This window comes from Columba livia, chromosome 3 (assembly GCF_036013475.1).
Source record: "Columba livia isolate bColLiv1 breed racing homer chromosome 3, bColLiv1.pat.W.v2, whole genome shotgun sequence".
NCBI classification, from domain to species: Eukaryota; Metazoa; Chordata; class Aves; order Columbiformes; family Columbidae; genus Columba; species Columba livia.
In genome coordinates, this window is record NC_088604.1 from 37,636,312 (window position 1) to 37,654,277 (window position 17,966).

General features: G+C 40.3%; 1 long non-coding RNA gene and 3 other non-coding genes across 4 annotated transcripts; all 4 read right to left on the reverse strand.

The window, feature by feature from the left end:
* Window positions 1–7,166: 7,166 nt before the first annotated feature.
* LOC102090565 (uncharacterized) lies at window positions 7,167–14,642 on the reverse strand. Its single transcript, XR_010471228.1, has 6 exons — window positions 14,502–14,642; window positions 12,623–12,678; window positions 11,727–11,833; window positions 11,087–11,167; window positions 8,961–9,004; window positions 7,167–8,326 (listed from the first exon to the last, which is right to left on the reverse strand). It is a non-coding gene; the product is annotated as an uncharacterized LOC102090565 (long non-coding RNA).
* On the reverse strand, window positions 8,521–8,591 carry LOC135579259 (small nucleolar RNA SNORD50). Its single transcript, XR_010471982.1, has one exon. It is a non-coding gene; the product is annotated as a small nucleolar RNA SNORD50 (small nucleolar RNA).
* Window positions 9,742–9,814, reverse strand: LOC135579262 (small nucleolar RNA SNORD50). The gene has a single exon (XR_010471984.1). It is a non-coding gene; the product is annotated as a small nucleolar RNA SNORD50 (small nucleolar RNA).
* Window positions 10,865–10,931, reverse strand: LOC135579261 (small nucleolar RNA SNORD50). Its single transcript, XR_010471983.1, has one exon. It is a non-coding gene; the product is annotated as a small nucleolar RNA SNORD50 (small nucleolar RNA).
* Window positions 14,643–17,966: the final 3,324 nt, after the last annotated feature.

Genomic DNA, 17,966 nt, shown 5'->3' on the forward strand with positions numbered 1-17,966 from the left:
AAAAAAAAATCATTAAAAATCACTGATGACAGTTAACTGCAGGAGTTTCTAAACTCTTTCTAGACTCTTCCAGTTTGAGTGCTTTTAGATTTTACAGCCATATCCACAGCAATAGTTTATGTCTCTCCCAAGAAAAATCACAAAATTAAATCTCACTCAAGAGATCTTATGTATACTAAAAGGCAAATGTTTGTAAATTTAGTGCTAACACATATTTTAACCCCTATAAATTCTATTAGAAGATCAGTCCTGGTTAGTAAATTTGATGCATGTTAACTAATTTCAGATCAACAGAATTGATACAGGTCTGCTGTGGCCAAAAGAGGAGGTAAGAAACATGCAGAGAATCTTTTAGTCTGAAAGTGTTATGAACTCCTCTAGCGAAAAAAAAAAATAAAAATGAACCAGGAATGAGAATGGAGTGCTATTAAGGTATAAACTTCTGTAAACTATGCACATACAATGCAAATATCTTTCAAAAACAAACATGATACATTCCCAGCTTAGCAGTTCACCTGCTCAGTGAGGTGATGGGTTCTTCCACCCTCAGGCTGATGGCAATAGAGCAGATAACGCATTAGCATTTCCTCTCAGGCTGTTCTTGATTCCCCAATTGCTAGTCAGATTTCTTAGCAAGCTATATCAGTCTATGCTCCCTAGCAAAGGACTACGAAGTTCATATTGAGGTTAAATCCCAGTACAAAGGGGAGACTCTAGCCAACCACAGAAAGCAAATATCTCCTGGATAACTCTGTAGCTTGGCCCAAGACAGAACATTTTCTCTATTATTTATATCACCAAATTTCAGAGGCAGGATTAGACTATATATGAAATAAAGACAACCCAGGAATTTTTTAAAACCTCTTCATCATTCTTCTGTTGGAAGCTCTACCAGAAGCTCAGAATGTTTGCTTCCAGGCCCAGATGCCAATTCTGCTGATACTTCTTTTTGTTGCTATAGAAAAGACTATCTTCTTCACAGAAGTTCTTTTCTGCCTTTTTAATGAATTTGAGATGCCTGTTTCTTACCCAGCTTTCAAAATAGTAAAGGAGAGAAAAGCAAGTTCAACAGAGCCTGTTTCTGCAGAGATTTCCAAACAAGAAAAATCATTATGGTCCTTCTGAGAATACTACACAAAGGCACAGAGTTGATTTTTAGCCTATTGTATTAATTGTGAGTAGGAAAAATTCTTAGTTAAAAAAATACTCACCTTCTACCTTTTTCTCACTCTGACTTTATTGCCTGGAACTTTCCAATGCAGAGAGCCCAGTATCAACACAGAAGAGGGGAAGAAAATATTTCCCTTCCACATCTGAAACAACCTGGATCTCAGCTAGCTGTCATTCCTAATAGATTTGCAATTTAGCTAATCAGCGATTCTTTCTGATTTCTGAAGAGCAAATCACAGCTGTCAAATCACATCAGTTACAGGAACTGGTCTTGTTTTTACAACTCAACAGGTGTTTGAATTTTATTATCTCCTTGAGTCCCAGACTTGGAGAAATTTCCCAGAGACATTTTTCTTCCCTTTCCTGAAGTTTCATATACAATTGCTCTTATAGCCCTTCTGGGATTAATACAGAAAACATATATATATCTGTCCTTAGTGATTTTGTATTTTTGCCTTGATTCTCGGGATGCTTAATGCATAACTCTTCTGGGGAAAGCAATACAGGACTATTACAGTAGAGAAGGAATAGGATCTTGAGAACAGGAGGATTGGAGCTAAGGATACACAATAGTTTTGGACAACAATGCCCCAAGCTTGGCCTAAAGAAAGGCCATGCTGGAAGATAGTCCAAGCTACCGTAGGTGATCTAACTATCTATAGCATTTATAACATCAGGAAAAAACAAACACACATATGCCTTGTGTAAATTGGAAAGTGTTTTCCTAGTTGAAACACTACTTTAAAATTTCCTGGTCACGTTTCAGTGGAAAAATCACAACTGAAAACCCAAAACTAGCCTTTACGGAAAAGCAGCAGGTAAGACCAAGAAGCAAAACATCTCCAGAAGCACCATTTCAGAACAACAAAATACCTCTTTGTGGTAGAGCATTTTCTTCCCTTACAGTTAGGTGAGGATACAATACTACACAGGATCATGACAGTGACCAGGATGGTTGCCTATAAAGTTTCAACCCAAAACAGAAGCTGCATGGCTTTTTCCTTTGGAAGCCAGCACAGTCAGGTAGCGGCCATCATTAAGACAATGGTCCTTACACCACAGCTCACTGATAATAGTGCTCATAAAACCCTTTGCATAACTGTTATAGAGGAACTTAAAATTTGAAATGAAAAGGGCCAAAGTGTGACATCACCCACAGTATGTCACAGCCTCAGAACTGCTGCCCTGAGGCCAGAGGCTGGCAGCACTACAGTGCATTTAATTTCTGAGCACGGGAAATTAGGTTGGTGTCACTCCAGAAGACACAGTAGTGTGAATTGAGCAAAAAACAATTCTCAACAACTTTTTGATTTCTTTGATGGAAGGCCTTCCGTTCAGCAAGTATTTTGACTCTTTACTCTTCCAATATTCTAAGACTTGATTCACACTTAAGAAGTCTAATATCCAGATACCCCGATTACTAGTCTTACATGCAAAGGCTCCCCATTCCTTCCAGGACTGTCTCCCCTCTTTACAGTAAGTCACAGGGACCATATGCTGCCACATTCAGAGAACTACAAGAGTTCAAGTGTTCTTGAAGAAGGATACCCTAAGGAATAAGGAGAGAACATCTAAAAGGATGCTTCTCTTCTTGCCATCTTATCAGGCAGTCTTCAGTTCTTGATCATTTCAGATCCTCACAAAAACAGCTAAGGTCCCACTATGTCTCTCCAAATCTATGGAACTCGTGACCATCTTTCTTCATATTTGTAAGCTAAAAAACTTTAGACTTCCCTATATCCAGCATGGCTCATAATAGTGCTGCACTTCTACAGAAAATGTCTCTTGCAGTTGACACAATTGTTGTCTTGCTTTTCTAATAATAATAATAATAAAAAAAAGCTACACGAAACTCCCAGGAGAAAGTATTCATGCTGTTTCCAGTCTTCTTGTCATAGCAGTTAAAAATAGGCAAAACCACAGCAAAACACCTTGCAGTTAACCCTGCCAAAGGGTCAACATGTAAATATCCCCTTACATAGAAAAAAAAAGCGCCACTTTCAAGCAGCCTTGAAGCCTGTATATCAAATTAACAGAAACTATGCTGAACAGGATTTTACTAGCAACAGAAACTGTTAGGTTCAAGTACATGTAAATGAAGACAAGCCAATTCTGGCAACTACAAGAGTACTTCTTCGAAAACATGTTTTGAAAAACCCAGACACTGTTTCCCACCACAAAGTTTTTTTGGGGGGGAATTTTGTCAGCACTGTGATAGCATTTGTTATAAAGTATTATTTTAAGATGTTCTGAAGGTAACTCCTGTTCCTGCCGTTAAACTTACATGTGGTTTATAATCTGTAAAACAGGAAGAGCGGGGAGCATTAATCTCCATAGACTAAAGCTTTTTTTGTTTGAAGTAGCAAATAGGTAACTTAAAATTTCAGAACCAGAAACTACACAATCCAACAATTTTCAGAAAACTTTCATTCCAAGATACACTAGGGAATGATTAAACATACTGTTTAACTTGTGAAGTCCATCTGACATTAAGAACAGGCACTCAGCTGTGTTTCAATACTGCACTTTTCTGAAGGAGTGCAAGAAATCAAACTAAAACAGTGAAACAGTTTGCTTGGTTTTCTGATGCAGAAAATGGCCTAACTACTAAACAATGTTAACACACTTAGAGTTTAAGTCTTCACATGTTTTTCTCAATACTCTGTAGTATGTGCAACACTCACCATTCTGACTGTAAAAAAAAAAAAAAAAATTATTTCTTATTTTGTGAAGCTAACGTGAAGGACACCAACTTACTGGTAGCTGTATATTCTTCTTCAATGATCTTATTTAAAATACAACCTTTACTTTTCAATCAACTTACCAGTTTCAAAATAAGATCTAAGCATTTGCTTTACTTCAGTCCATCTTTTTCTAGTTTCTTTCCACAAATATAAAATAATGACTGAACTTTATTTTAGGGTAGATTTTAATCATTCTTCACCTGCAACCATAAAACCAGTACTGCCATTGCTGGGACAATGTTCTTTCAGTTACTGAGAACCCCAGTCACAGGGGGAAAGTAGCAGTATTGGTCTGCTGAGAAGCCTGAAGTATGAAGCGTAGCTCAGGTACTTCAGATTTTCACCCTCAACATAGCTCAGTTACACAGTACAAACTGGCCTAGCACTGCAGCCTTAACTGGACTCCACTTAACACTGTTTTCGTTAATGTGAGAGTTGAAAGCAACATTGGCTTCAAAGAGGGAAAAAAAAAGCTTTCACTTCAGCCCCCTCCTAAGCCCTCCCCGTCCCTTCAGTTACTAACACACACACTATTTTGTATATTTTACAGCCCACATAACATTTATGTTTCACATCTCTTTAAATGGAGATAGGTCATAATTGCCAAGTATTATTCAAATACAAGTGAAAGTCTCCTCAGGAAGTTCCCAAGCAAACTGCTAGAAAGGCTCTCTATACTTCTGCTGTTCCTTATACTGGTCATCCTCAGACAGAATACTGAGCAAGGCAGACTTTGTCCCACTCAATACAGCCATTCTTCTCAGCATCAAACACCACTTTGTCCTCTGGAGCCTGCAGGAAGTTTGAGACAATAGGAGAGAAGTCCTGTCTTCATAGCTCTGATAGCTCAACTGGACTATCAACTATAAAGCATGATGTTTGAAAGAAAATGGAGTTCATAATTTTAATTTTACTTTTCCAGTTTATATCATCCAAGGGAAACAGACGAGGGTAGAGAAGCAAAAATACTTGTAATACCAGTTCTAGTAACAATAGAGGATGTAAATCATTGTACACATACAATTACACAGCATACCAAGGCCTCCATCTGTACTCCACTCACCTGAAATTAACATTGATGTTAAATTCATACTCTGATTAGAACTCAAATTCTGTCCTCAAAATTGTGGGAGGAGGTGTGCCAAAAAACTACTGACCTCAAGTCATGGTTAAGTACCATCCAATACAGAGAATACCTTTCCCTGGGCAAAGTCTAACACTTCATTCATTCTGCTGTGTCCATGCTTGACTGTCTTAAGGAGGCCCCTTCTCTACTGTTATTTAATAACCCATTTTTAATTGGCAAAACTAATATCCAAGCTTCATATGATGTATTTATACAATAAGTAGCTTGCCAGCACCAGAAGGCACCAAACCCACTGAAGCTGGAGCATGACAGAAGCACAGTCAAGGCAGCACACTTGTCTGCAGGCTGTTAGCCTGACAGTATGCACAGATTTCTGTTCACGAGGATCTGTTACTTCAAGCAGGCGTCACACCAGCAAATACAGTCCCATAGCGGTGAGGCTGTGGCGAGATAACCACCACTAGCCTAGTTTCGCTCACTTGCAACTTTTTATGCATTTACAGTCTCCACTGGCAAGACGAGTTCTTCAGCAGACCTCATTACTTGGCAGCAAAGCACCTAAACAGAGCTGTTCTTCTGTGTGGTTGCAAAGTACTCCTCTTGTTTATAAGTATACCACCCATCTAACTCAAAAAAAAAAAAGCACTCTGTTTTTTACCCAGTTACTAAGACCATACTAGTAGTATCCAGAAGAAAGTCTAACCACTGATTTCTTGGACCACATCCCAATACCCATATGACACGAAGTTAAACACTAATGATGGTTAGTGCAGGATTTCACCAGACTATTCAAAGACAAAAAAGCAAAGTACTTTCCTGCTGTTTACTGCACAATCTTAAATCAAAGCTTTAAATCTAGCAAGCTATTTTGTTAAACTCAAGTTTAATGAAGTACTTGATTGCAGAGAGAAATCTCATGCAACGTGTTCCCAACTTGTCACACAATGACTCTTCTCAACTACACCTCCTTAATCTTGATCACTTATATAAAACATCTTATCAGACTCAAGAAACATACCAGAAGAACTAAATTCACAAGTGGTTTGCAAACACATTATCTCCCCTTTCAACAAGCAAAAAAGCCATTACAAGTATTATTCTTTCCATCTTAAAATGTTACAAAAATGATCTTCCTACACCATTTTCACTAGTCCTGTATTCCAAAACCTCTAGAATATGTGATGGTTAAAACATTTACTCATTTTTGTAAACATCAGAATTGCTATACTACTAATACACATTTTTCATTGGCTACCTATCTTTTGCAGCTTTAAAGCACAGGAACATTCATATAGAAATGTTTGCAGCTAAACAACCAAAATGCCTTATCACTGGCCACAGCTACAGTCTTCTACATCAAGTGAGAGGAATGCATTTTTCATGACTAAACACTGCTCCTGAAGACAGGCCTCTACCACCTGAGAAGCAACACATGATTCTCCAGCATCCTTTATCTAACACTGTCAATCCTAGATCATAAACCATCCTCAAGGAATGTTTTAGAACACACAAAATAAAATTAATGGCAAGTAGTCTGGGTATCTTAGAGTGCCATCCTGAAATTTTATCTCTAGTCTTTTATTTGATCCCAGAGTTCAGAGAAACTCATTCTCACTGATTTTACTGGATCTACACATAGCAGTATCTCCTCAAAAGCTTCCATATTCCATAGTCAACCCAAAAGACAGAGATGGTACCTTTACGCTCCAAAACACACGCCACAAACATACTCTTCTGACTCTGTAATGCAATTCGTAACTAGATCATTTGAGTATCTTAAAGCACTCACAAGGTACTGGTGCTACCTTACCCATTTCTCTGGTCTCTAACATCTTTTTCCCTCCAGAAGAGACTGACCTAGCTAGGACTGGCAACTTTTTGACTTACCATCTAAGTAGCTACATTAGATGCTGCCAACAGCTCCCAGGCTTTTAACAGGAAAAACTGCAGCTGGCAAAAGAGACAGGTCCCTTCCCACTTCTGAAACGCACAATCACTAACAGAGTTTGTTGTCCACACGTCACTTGAGCAGAATGTGGAATATCACATGTCCAGTACGTGCTGTACCCACCAGTGTAACAAGGCCACATTGCCTTTGTAGCTCTTGTAAAGTACAAGCTATCAAGGAACACTGTGGTGCAACTACAGACACGATGCACAACAGCTGGTTTTTCACATCCTCATCTTTATTCAAGAAAGAGCATGTACAAAACATGGCACATGGAAATAACTACCCTTTGTCAGTAACATTTGTTAACAGAAATAAATCCTGTTGAAAGCAATCAAGGTAAAGTTGCTCTATAGTAAACATCTGCAGATTCTGATACACTAATAGACTGATTTACACAGCTGCTGGCTGAAAAGGTAGCTGTGTTTAGCCAAAGTAGCTGGTAATAACCAAAGCACAGGAGATGCTCAGTGAGCAAATACACTCCTGGACCTGGGTCAGACCCTTAGCATACATTTTAGCAGTCAGATGGATACTTTTTATGATTACTCATTCCTCCATGGAAGAATGCCAATTTGCTTAATACAGCAAATTTGTTACTGTGATACAGCACCGCTACTTTTCAAGTGACTGCTCAATGCAGTTCTAATGTGTGTACTCCTTTCTCCCACCACTGACTTCTCCAAGCAGCAAGCAGGTAACATTATCAGTGCATTCCTTCAAGGGCAGTTCCACTGTTGCGATATTGGCCTTTTCATGCTAAAATGGCAGAGTATAATAACCCAATTCCTCCCTCCCTCACTAGGTACAGACAGCAATGCAAGCTATAGCCCTTGCCTTTTCTGTAACCACTACTCTCATGACACATGAATTTCTTTCTCACAGGTGTTTCACATTTATGCTTCCATATCACCATCACCTCATCTAGTTCCTCCTATCTCCTGGATGACACCACCCTCAAAAAGCAGCCTTGGTTTCAGTTTGTGTACCCATTTTGCTTTCTCTCCCTGTCTCCATTGTTTTGAGTTATTACAGATGTTCAGTGCGAGCAAGTCTGCGCACCCTTATGATATTTTAAAAGGGTGAATACTCTCAGGGGTTTTTCCATGTGTTGAAGCTTAACACTCATTTCCCTAATACTGCTGCTGCTATCCTTCAGCACAATGTTTTGGGAAAAGTGCTATTTTAAATATGCAGAGACAGTGATTTTTGGTTCACATGCAGTTTCTGAAAACACTATCCACTAAACAAATTGCAGCAGCTGTTTCAGCAGACTTTACAAAAGCACCACATCCCACTCCAAGCCACAGAAACTCTTCATGTATTACACTTCCTTCCAGTTACAGATCATCCACGCTTGTCAGGCAGAACTCATCACTGGAAAAAGAGAACAAGGTCTAAGTAAAACTGTTCATTTGAGGGAGAAATTTCAATTTGAAAACAAGCACTAAACACTTTCTATACATTAAGGTGTTACCATTTCTATAAAAACAAGAACAAAAACCACCACACTAAAACTCCCTAGATATTAAAATACTTTCAGAAAAGTTTAAATCAAGTCTTTTGGTCTCATCTCAGATTCCGGATCCGTATTAAATTTTTCAACAAGAAGTTCAGGTTCGGGATAGGATCATCACAGATGAGAAAAGTAATACAGAAAACGTAAATTTAATAGGAAATTTACTGCTTCTGTAGTATTTCTGATTACAATACAAAAATTTAACATTCTCTAGTCCTTCGACAGATTTCAACAAGAATGTACACTTATTTAAAAACTGCATGTAGGTTTGAAAGCTAACCAAGGTTAGTCACAGCTATGAGCACACATTGTGCCTTGGGAACAAGGGTTCTGTAATTCTACGTACAGAATTACTCTACTATGCTGACTACATCAACTGATCAATTACTGTATTAATAACTGTCATAATACAAAAAAGAATCCCAAACTGTAAGCACAGAGTTACTTTAGACTTAAAATAAGGAAACGTTTAGAAGCTTTTCAATTACGTACCTAAATAAGCTAAAAGCATTTGTTCCTACATCTTTGACCATTCTCTTGTCAGGAAAAAAAAAAAAAAAAGACATTTGTTAGTTCAGAAACATTTTCTTCTATCACTCAAAATACAACTTGTCATCTATTTTGTCTCTCATACAGATTACACTGCATTATTACATGTGTTGTATTAGTATTGGTACTCCATAAGTTCTGTGAAACTTAGAAGTCTGGTCATGCCACCATAAGTTTTATTTTGCTTTCCTTGCACAGCTATTGCTCAACTTGGATATGAACTATGATAGGCGACTAACCAATCAAGTATGATTCCCCTGCTATCAGAATAAAAAAAGTTCATTTCTGAAAATTAGCTCATACCTGGTTCTCAGCTTCTATCAAAACATTAACTCCAGAAGCTAAAATACACCAACAAGTATTAAATAAAAACTCCACCCAGACCACATTTTTCTATGTAGAGTCTCCTGCAAGCAACAAGAAAATTGAGACTGCCTCTGAACTAGAACTGAAAGTTCAAAAAAAGGCAGAGATAAATCATTTAGTGTTTCACCCTGTTTTCCATAATGCAGCTACACACAAACCACACTCCAGATACACCATTTGTCATACAACAGTTTATGTTACCTACTGCTTATAAATGGGCTTGGACAATAATGCAGTTTTTAAAGTAGTCATTTAAAAATTATCATTATTTAAGCCAGTCTTGCTGAGTTTCAAGATATGTAGAGAGTATGAAGTCTATCTTCAAACACTTCACCTGTTCTCATGTCAGAGTAGTCTAAACTTAGAAATCAGATTCACATGTGTTTTTCTTCAAGCAATCAATCAAGTTTGGGATAGTTTCTTCACTGACCAGACACACCAATGGTTTTAAGCATTAACCTATAAGCCTGGTGTGGGAGTAATCATAACATTTTAATGGAAATTCATACCTTCAATTGAGAAGCAGCCTTCAAAGACATAAAACACTCTGGTTAGTTACACTAACAAGGCTTGCTACTTCTAGCTTTTCTCTAAATCAGCGACATAAGTCACTCCACTATCTTCTTGTAATATTGCCTCTCTAACCAATACACACTCGAACTTCACATACTGAGAAATTCTATTCTTCAAAAGAAGGTGCTGGTATTTGAGTGTGCCTTTTATTTAATAAAGAGCAGAATAAAATTATACATGGTGTAGCAAAACAGGAAGATTAGAACTTGCCCTTATACTTTAGATTTTAAGTTCTTAAATAAAAACAACCTGTGGCTACTCAAGAACCAGCGCAATTGAAGTTAATTTCATTGAAAAATATGAAATTCAGGTACTTAGGTAAGAATGAAGCTCTTGAAGAAACCACTACCAATTCTCACGATGCACAGTAATTGTTCATGAGCATGCTTTTTGCGTACTGCAAATATGTTATCCTAGCCCTTCTGAATTAGTTTAGCTCTGGAGGCGAAACAGCTTTAGTCTAATTAGAATTCCTTACAGTCTGCCACCAAATTTCACCTTTAATCATTAACACTGCTTCTCCTAAATGCTTACATCTGAGTGAGCCCTAAGTTAACAGTCCTAAGAGGGTGAAAGTGCAATCATCACTCACTTCCAAACACCAGCAACACTTCCTTACCAGTGCACTTTTAATACCTGGCTAATGTTATTTGTCCACTATAAGACAGGAAACCTCAAATTATAGGGGTCTAACACTTTTCTCTCTCTGATCTTTAAAGACAGTAGCTTTTGCATATCCATGTCAACATGGACCTGAGGTGAGCTTAAATAATGCACCAACACCCTGATTCACAACCTGGAGCATGCTAGCATCTAGCTTGTACATGCAGACAGAAATAAAAGTAACACCAACTGGGATGATGACTCAAAGATTAATTGACTTTGGAAAGAATTATTTAAGTGGTTTCATCTCAGTAGCCAGATCCGTATGAAGTTTCTCATCAACATATCAGGTTTGGCAATTTCATCATGATTCACCACTTAAGTATCAGTAACTGGGAACTGCAAATCAATTCATACATTCATATATTCCACAAAATAAGCTTTGTCTTTCATATGCAGATGTACTGAAAAGGGCATACATTACAATTAATAAAACTATTCAGCTGCTTATTATTAGTAAATATTACCTCTATCTGTTGTAATACACTTGCCAGAATATTTCATCAGGATGCCTAGTGTTCCCATTATTAGAAACTGTCCAGGACATTCTAGAAATTTGAGTAGAATGACAAATTACAAGATGTTCTTGCATAATATAGCACAGCCCATTAGAAACAAGCAAGTTTTACTCTTGTGAATCCCCCTTCCTCCCAAGCACTGGTTATATGAATGAGTCAAATTAAATTGCATACAGATCCTGAAGTTATTAGCATTTCCAAAAGGTGAAAACGTCAACTATACTCTTAAAAAAATGAATACATATTTTCATTAAAAAACTGGAACCACATTTGCCTGTTTACACTAAAAAATCTCTAGATGACCCATCATCTTCACCCAAATACTTTATTATATTAATATCCTGATAAAGCACAAATTCACCATTAAAAGCCACCTTGAGGGAATCTCTATCAGATTTAGTATGAATGTTTCAGATCAATGTAATTACCAGCTCCTCCAATAGTGACCCAAATAAACTATTCTTTAACTGCCTGGCCTACACAGTTCTAGACTGGGTCCAACATGCCTGAAATACAAGGATACCTCTATTTTAAAGATAATGCCACACCTACTGATTTGATTATACAAATATTTTACTGATCTGTTTACCATATTCGTTTATCCGAAGTGATAATTCAAAACATTTGTAGATTTCAGGAAATTCCACTTGTGTGTATCAAGTGTTCTTGTATTTCTGATGGTGCTTCCATGAAAGGCTAAAATTGAAATTAAACAAAAAGAATCTTTTGAAGTAGAAAATGTCTCTTGCTGTGGTCTAACATAATCACTCATGTTACTATTTCAGAAACAATCACGAAAATTCACTTTTTCATATAACAATTCAATATTGGTCTAGAACAGTCTTTGATATCTGCCAAACAAACTGTGAATGCACTAGAAAAAAAAAGTTATCCTGATTTGGTTTTAGATTTTTTTGCAAACAGCACTATGTCTGAAGGACCAAGACAGTTAAGCTTTTATTTCAAAAATATTTATATATGAGTGGCCATACATTTATTCCCAATGCAATACTACCATAAGTATACAGTTTGTAGGATCAGTACCTCAATAATTACATTCAAATACAGCCATGTATGTAGATTGACATTAACTCAAATACACACCCAAGGTCAGACAGCTCACTTGCACCATCTTCAAAATCAGTATAATTTAGCACAAGTTAATCAAGTGATTTTATCATGTGGGTCTTCATGTTTATTTAAATGCTACTCAGTGAAGAGCACAAAATAAAATAATCAGATAATTACTCAGTCTGATGGCAACTATAAAAATACAACACGCTAGAACTCTTGTTCCTTTTTGTCCCACTCAGTAGCCACAAAAGATAACTACCCTCTGGCACTTAACACATTCCCTACTTTTGACAGGCAAAAATATGTAAACCAAGGAAGAAAGTGAAGCATGTATTATTTGTATTAGCAGTAGAAGCGCACTTTTAGTGTTACTTTTAGAGTAATGCAATATAAAAAATCCAGAGCCCTCACCTTAAGGCTTCTGTACAGTGTATTAGACTCCACTGAAAACTTTCTCTCCATCACACCTAAAAAGAAACAGTAAACAAACATATCACTTTAAATCAACAGATTCTAATTACCAGGCCACTGTCACACACATTAAGAGACAATAATCATCAACAATCGCTGAAGTCTCAGAAGCAATAATATGTTAAGTATAGAAGTCCAAAGTTTGCAGGCCTTTTAGTAAACAGAAGGAAATGCAGCTGGTTTTAAGTAACAAATGACTGCATCCAGTTGCATCCACTTGAAATCCCATATTAAAAAAGCACTGTAGAGGTAACTGCATGTACTCACTACTAAACTTCAGTCCGAAGAACTTTTAATGAAAATCTCTCACCTCAAGGTTTCAGCCCTTTAAGTATAAGCACTAATTTCAATTGGTTTAGACAGTTCAGTTTAAACCGCACAGCAAGTATTCAAATCTACCACCTCATCCAGCCGAAGAAACAAGAAAACGTTATTTGTCATACACAATACTTAAAATACACAAGTTCTAATAATGATGTTTCTCACTCTGTACTACATAGATCAAATGAACATAGCATTCAATTCAAGATAACTTATTAAACATGTGTTGTTTCAGATCACAAAAACAATTTAAGCTACAAAATATCTCAAGTTAAACTTGGTTATTACACTCAATAACCTAGGGTTACTAATGGCTTGTAAAGATTCAAGAGTTTTTCTGTTCAGTAATCTAGTTTGTGACTCAGACTACCATTAGACAAGCTAATTAAACATTGAGTGAATGGCCTCAAATTCCTGCATGAATGCAACCACCTTTAATCTTCCCTTGCAGATTAGAGCCTAGAATCCTAGCTACATTTTTATTGCCGATTTTTTCCAGAAGGACTGCGGCTCAACAACATTAGCATTGAAGAGGAAGGAAAAAAAGCATCTTATGGCCGCTGGAAGTTTGTGAGCGTTTTTAATACGCATATTTTAAAACAAAATCTCGTTCTGCTGTCTCATTGTCTAGTAAAACAAAAATCAACCGTTTAAACGTTAATCTCATTTTCCACAATTTTTAAAAAGCATGCAAAGAGTTTTTTTCTTGGTATGTGGATTTTACAGCAACAGTTTATTAAAAGCCCGCTGTTGTAGGACAATATCATGATGCCCATGGCTGAGCTCTCCGAATCAAATGAACAAAGCCAATTCAAGAGGCCCTAACCTCTCACTGTAACACCGCGTTCTCACGGTGACATTTACGGCGACTTCATCCCTCTGCATTAGCAGTCCTAACTCAAACGACGCCTGAGCGAAGTGAGAGGCGGCATGGCGGGGCAAGGGCCGGCCCCCGCCCAGGCTGCTGTCGCGCAGCATTCCTACACCCGCCCCCGCAGGTTCCCGCCCCGCGGCCCCCGGACCAGCCCCGCCACCGAAATGGCGCAGGCCGGGCAGCGCCTGGCGAGGCAGCGCCCGCACCCGGGCAAAATGGGACCCGCCACCCACGCGGCCCGCCGCCGCCAACTACCGCTCCCAGAGCGCCCCGCGCCGCGGGACACCGCTTCCGCCGGGGAACCGGCCCGGCCGCGCTCCCGCCTCCCTCGCCGCGGCGACGCGAGGTGTGCCGGGGCCCGTAGTCCGCCCCTCCGTCCCCTCACCGCCGCGGCTCCAGGGGGGCGCCGTACACTGCGGCCCCGCGGTGGGCTGGTGCCTGGGCTGTGCTCACACCGCTCCGCCCGGGCCTCCAAGGTGCAAACCTCACCTGCCAGCCCCGCCTCAAGCACTGTGCGAGTGGCGCTGCGGGCGAGCTCTCCGAACAGCAAAACGCAAAAAATGAAGCCCAGCTGCACCCCTCGCAGCCCTGCTCGGGGAACAGCCCCCAGCCCGCCTGACCCACCTGCACCGGCGCTCCGCAGGAAAAAGGGCGGTCAGGGGGCGCTCGCCAGCTTTATACGTGCGCTGCGGGGCGGGAACGAGGCTGGCCCCGCCCCCTCCCCGCGAGCGGAGGGGAGGGTACTCGGAGGGCGTCGCGCGGGGCCGTGTCTCTTTGTCTGTTGGGAGCGCGCAGAGAGGCGGGGGGTGTGGCTTGTTGCTCCCGCTCGTGCCCGACGCTCCTGTGCGCGGGGCCGTTGGCGGGATCGTGGCTGGTGACGTGTGCTCCGCAGGGCCCCGCTGCGGCCGGGCGGCGGGAGGGCTCAGCGCCGCACCCAGCGGGACCCAGCCCGCTCCCGGCCTGCCCGAGTGCTGAGCGGGAGGCTGCTGCGGACTTGCCTGGCAGGAGCGCAGGGCCGGAGGGGAATAAGCGGGAGGTGGCTGCGCTCTCTCACTGGGGTGATGTGCTGGAAGGGTATGAAGGAAGGAGCGTTCGGGTCAGGCTTTTGATACGGGTTCTGGTGATACATTTTGCATTACAGGATTTTTGCATAAAACGCAGAACTAACAAGTGAAGCCAAGGGCCTCATACAGCTCCACCTCCCAAACTTAAAAAAAAGTGGGTTTTACTGTCAACTTTATTCTTCTACCTCTTTTCTTTTACTGGTCCCCAGGGTCCCTAGCTTGGAGAAGAGGAGACTGAAGGGTGACCTCGTTAATGTTTATAAATATATAAAGGGTGAGTGTCACGAGGATGAAGCCAGGCTCGGTGACAAGCAGTGACAGGACAAAGGGCAATGGGTACTAACTGGAACACAGGAGGTTCCACTTAAGAAGAAACTTCTTAGTGAAGGTGCCAGAGCACTGAACAGGCTGCCCAGGGGGGTTGTGGAGTCTCCTTCTCTGGAGACATTCAAAACCCGCCTGGACACCTTCCTGTGTAACCTCATCTGGGTGTTCCTGCTCCAGCAGGGGCAGTGGACTGAATGATCTTTCGAGGTCCCTTCCAATCCTGTGATTCTGATTCCAGCTGGTTAACCTTCTATAGCTATGCCTCAATGTTTCAACATTCCTTCCTGTCTAATTAGATGTTTCTGAAACCTTAGCCACATGCACACCCTTTCCCTTTTTGGAAATAGTGTGCTATGCTTTATCCATGTATAAAATTACAACTCATCAGGGCTGGAAAATCCCTTACCCACAAAGCTTTCTGCAGTTTTTCACCCTAGAAAGTCTAAGGATACTATTTCTCTGTGAACCTAAGTGGTCTACTTCAGTCCCGGCACAGCTTTAGTCTCTAGAAGTTATACATTTGCCCCTCAGTCAGAAAGCAGCTTAGTCTCCAGCTGAATCAGCCTCTTGTACTGCTCTGGAAGTGCTAGTGAAGGAAGTGGGAGCAATTGTCTTGCCTGCAGTGGGCATGGCAGGAGCACTACAGCCCAGACGGCATTTGAACAGATGTGAAAAACCACATGCTAAGTTCTCGTAATGCTTATGGAGGCTCTCATTGTTTATAGTCTGTCTGCCTACTTATTGAGAGGTTTAGTATATCAATCAACTGAATTGAGGAAATCCAGAAAAACAAGGAAGGGTGAAGAAAAGCTCAAAAAATTCTTTGATGTTTTGACAACAACTTGTTAAGGATACCACAAAAAGCGATAGTCCCCAAGATTGGCTCTGACTATTGGGAGCACATAAGGGAAGTCTAGAAAACCGAGTTGTAAAGTGCTAGAATATCTGGCAATTTTATTCCTAAAATTACTGAGATTAATACTACCAGAAAAACTAAACAGTTGACAAATTTTAAACATATTTTCTTCTGCAGCCCACGGCAGGAGATTACATTTGTTTTCACTCTGGATTTCTTCTTCCACATCCCATTTTACCTATGCGAAATTCTCTTCTTTACTGCAAGCTGGGTGACCCAAATGGCAGACTTTAAGCTGCAGCTGGCCCACTGCCTTTCTTGCATGAGGAAAAAAGATCTATGTGCTGCGCTTTTCTCTGAGTGCCACCTGCCTGCACTTGTTTAAGCTGCTGTTTCTGTAGAAGAGTGCGAAGCTCTGAGCATCAGGAAATAGTTGCTGGTGCAGAACGGGGGCAGAGGCAGTTTATGCTGTTGTTACTTATCCATGTGACCTAATCAAAAGGCCCCAAACCTGATATTTGTGACAGAGCACTGAAAACGTTAACTCACACTTTCTTAGTGATATCAGGGTTAAAGATAAGCCGAGTAATCGTAGCCGTTAATCATGACTTGATTAGCAAGAAAGAAGGCAGCCAGCTCCTTACCATTCCTTTCCTAAGTGTTAAATAATTATGTCTCTTTTCCAGCACACTGTGAAGGGCTTTTACATACCTTATTCTCTTCAAGAATGGAATTTCTTTTCATGATGAGAAATAGAGTCATAATTTAAACCTGAAGTGTATTACAGAAAGCATGAATGAGTACTATTTTAGTTTGCAATTGGTAATAAGAAGGCTATAAATAATGAGGTGACAAAGGGCCTGTCCAGGGCTGCAGGGCACTGGTCTGTGTTGCTTTTCAGGAGAAAAATGAGTGTACTTACTGCAGGAAACCTTGCAGTGTTACTCCATGCTAGCTTTTGTAATTCAGCAGAAGAAACTCTTAATCTCTGTGTTAGACTGTAGGGTACAGGTCTACTAGCAGTGCCTGAATGCACATTGTATGCAAACTTTTTATCCCAAAGAAATGTACCTGGTATTTCTCAGCATCACTTAAGTCTGCCAGCACTGGACATACTTGTGGGTCTAGTGAAGTACATTTTTATTGTAGGTAGGCAACAATTAGAATGAGAAGGCTGAAAAAAGTTAACCAAAACAAAATAAAAACATACACTGCAATTACAGATTATGTTTAAAAGTAAGATTCCTTCTTAACTGCCTTTCTTTCCTCTCCTTCAGGCCTGTGCTGTCTGTTCCCCAGGTGTCTAGGTGAGAGTGTGAGCTCTAGAGCAATGCCTGATCCTCAAACTCTGCTCCCCAGAGAGATCATAAGGCTGGTCTGAACCATAAACCTGGTTGCCACAAAGTGTTAGTTTACAGATGAATTGCTTCCAAATTTATCTCACCATACATCTGCAAATTCATGCACAGTATAAGCACAGGCGGAAGGGGTGCTGGTTATGAGATACCAGGAGTGTACTGGATTGCCTCTTTTGAGGCTCGCACAAACATATGGCAGCCTGAAAGGCTGGTGGTGTGCTACCTCCAGGGCAACTGCAGGCAACTCTCTTCAATTTCTCTTTTATTGTTTTAAATGATTTCTTTCTCGTCCTTTCTTTTAATTTCTGTCTCCCCCCCGCTTCCGTTCTGTTCCTATTTTAAGTCTGGCTTCCTGGATTTTTTCCAATAACTTTGCAGCTTTGGTGACTCACATCTCTTGGTTTGGTTTGGGGTTGCTACCAGTGCATCCTTTGGGATGCTGCATTCCCCTCCCCTCTCACCTTCCCAGCAGGAAGTCTATTGT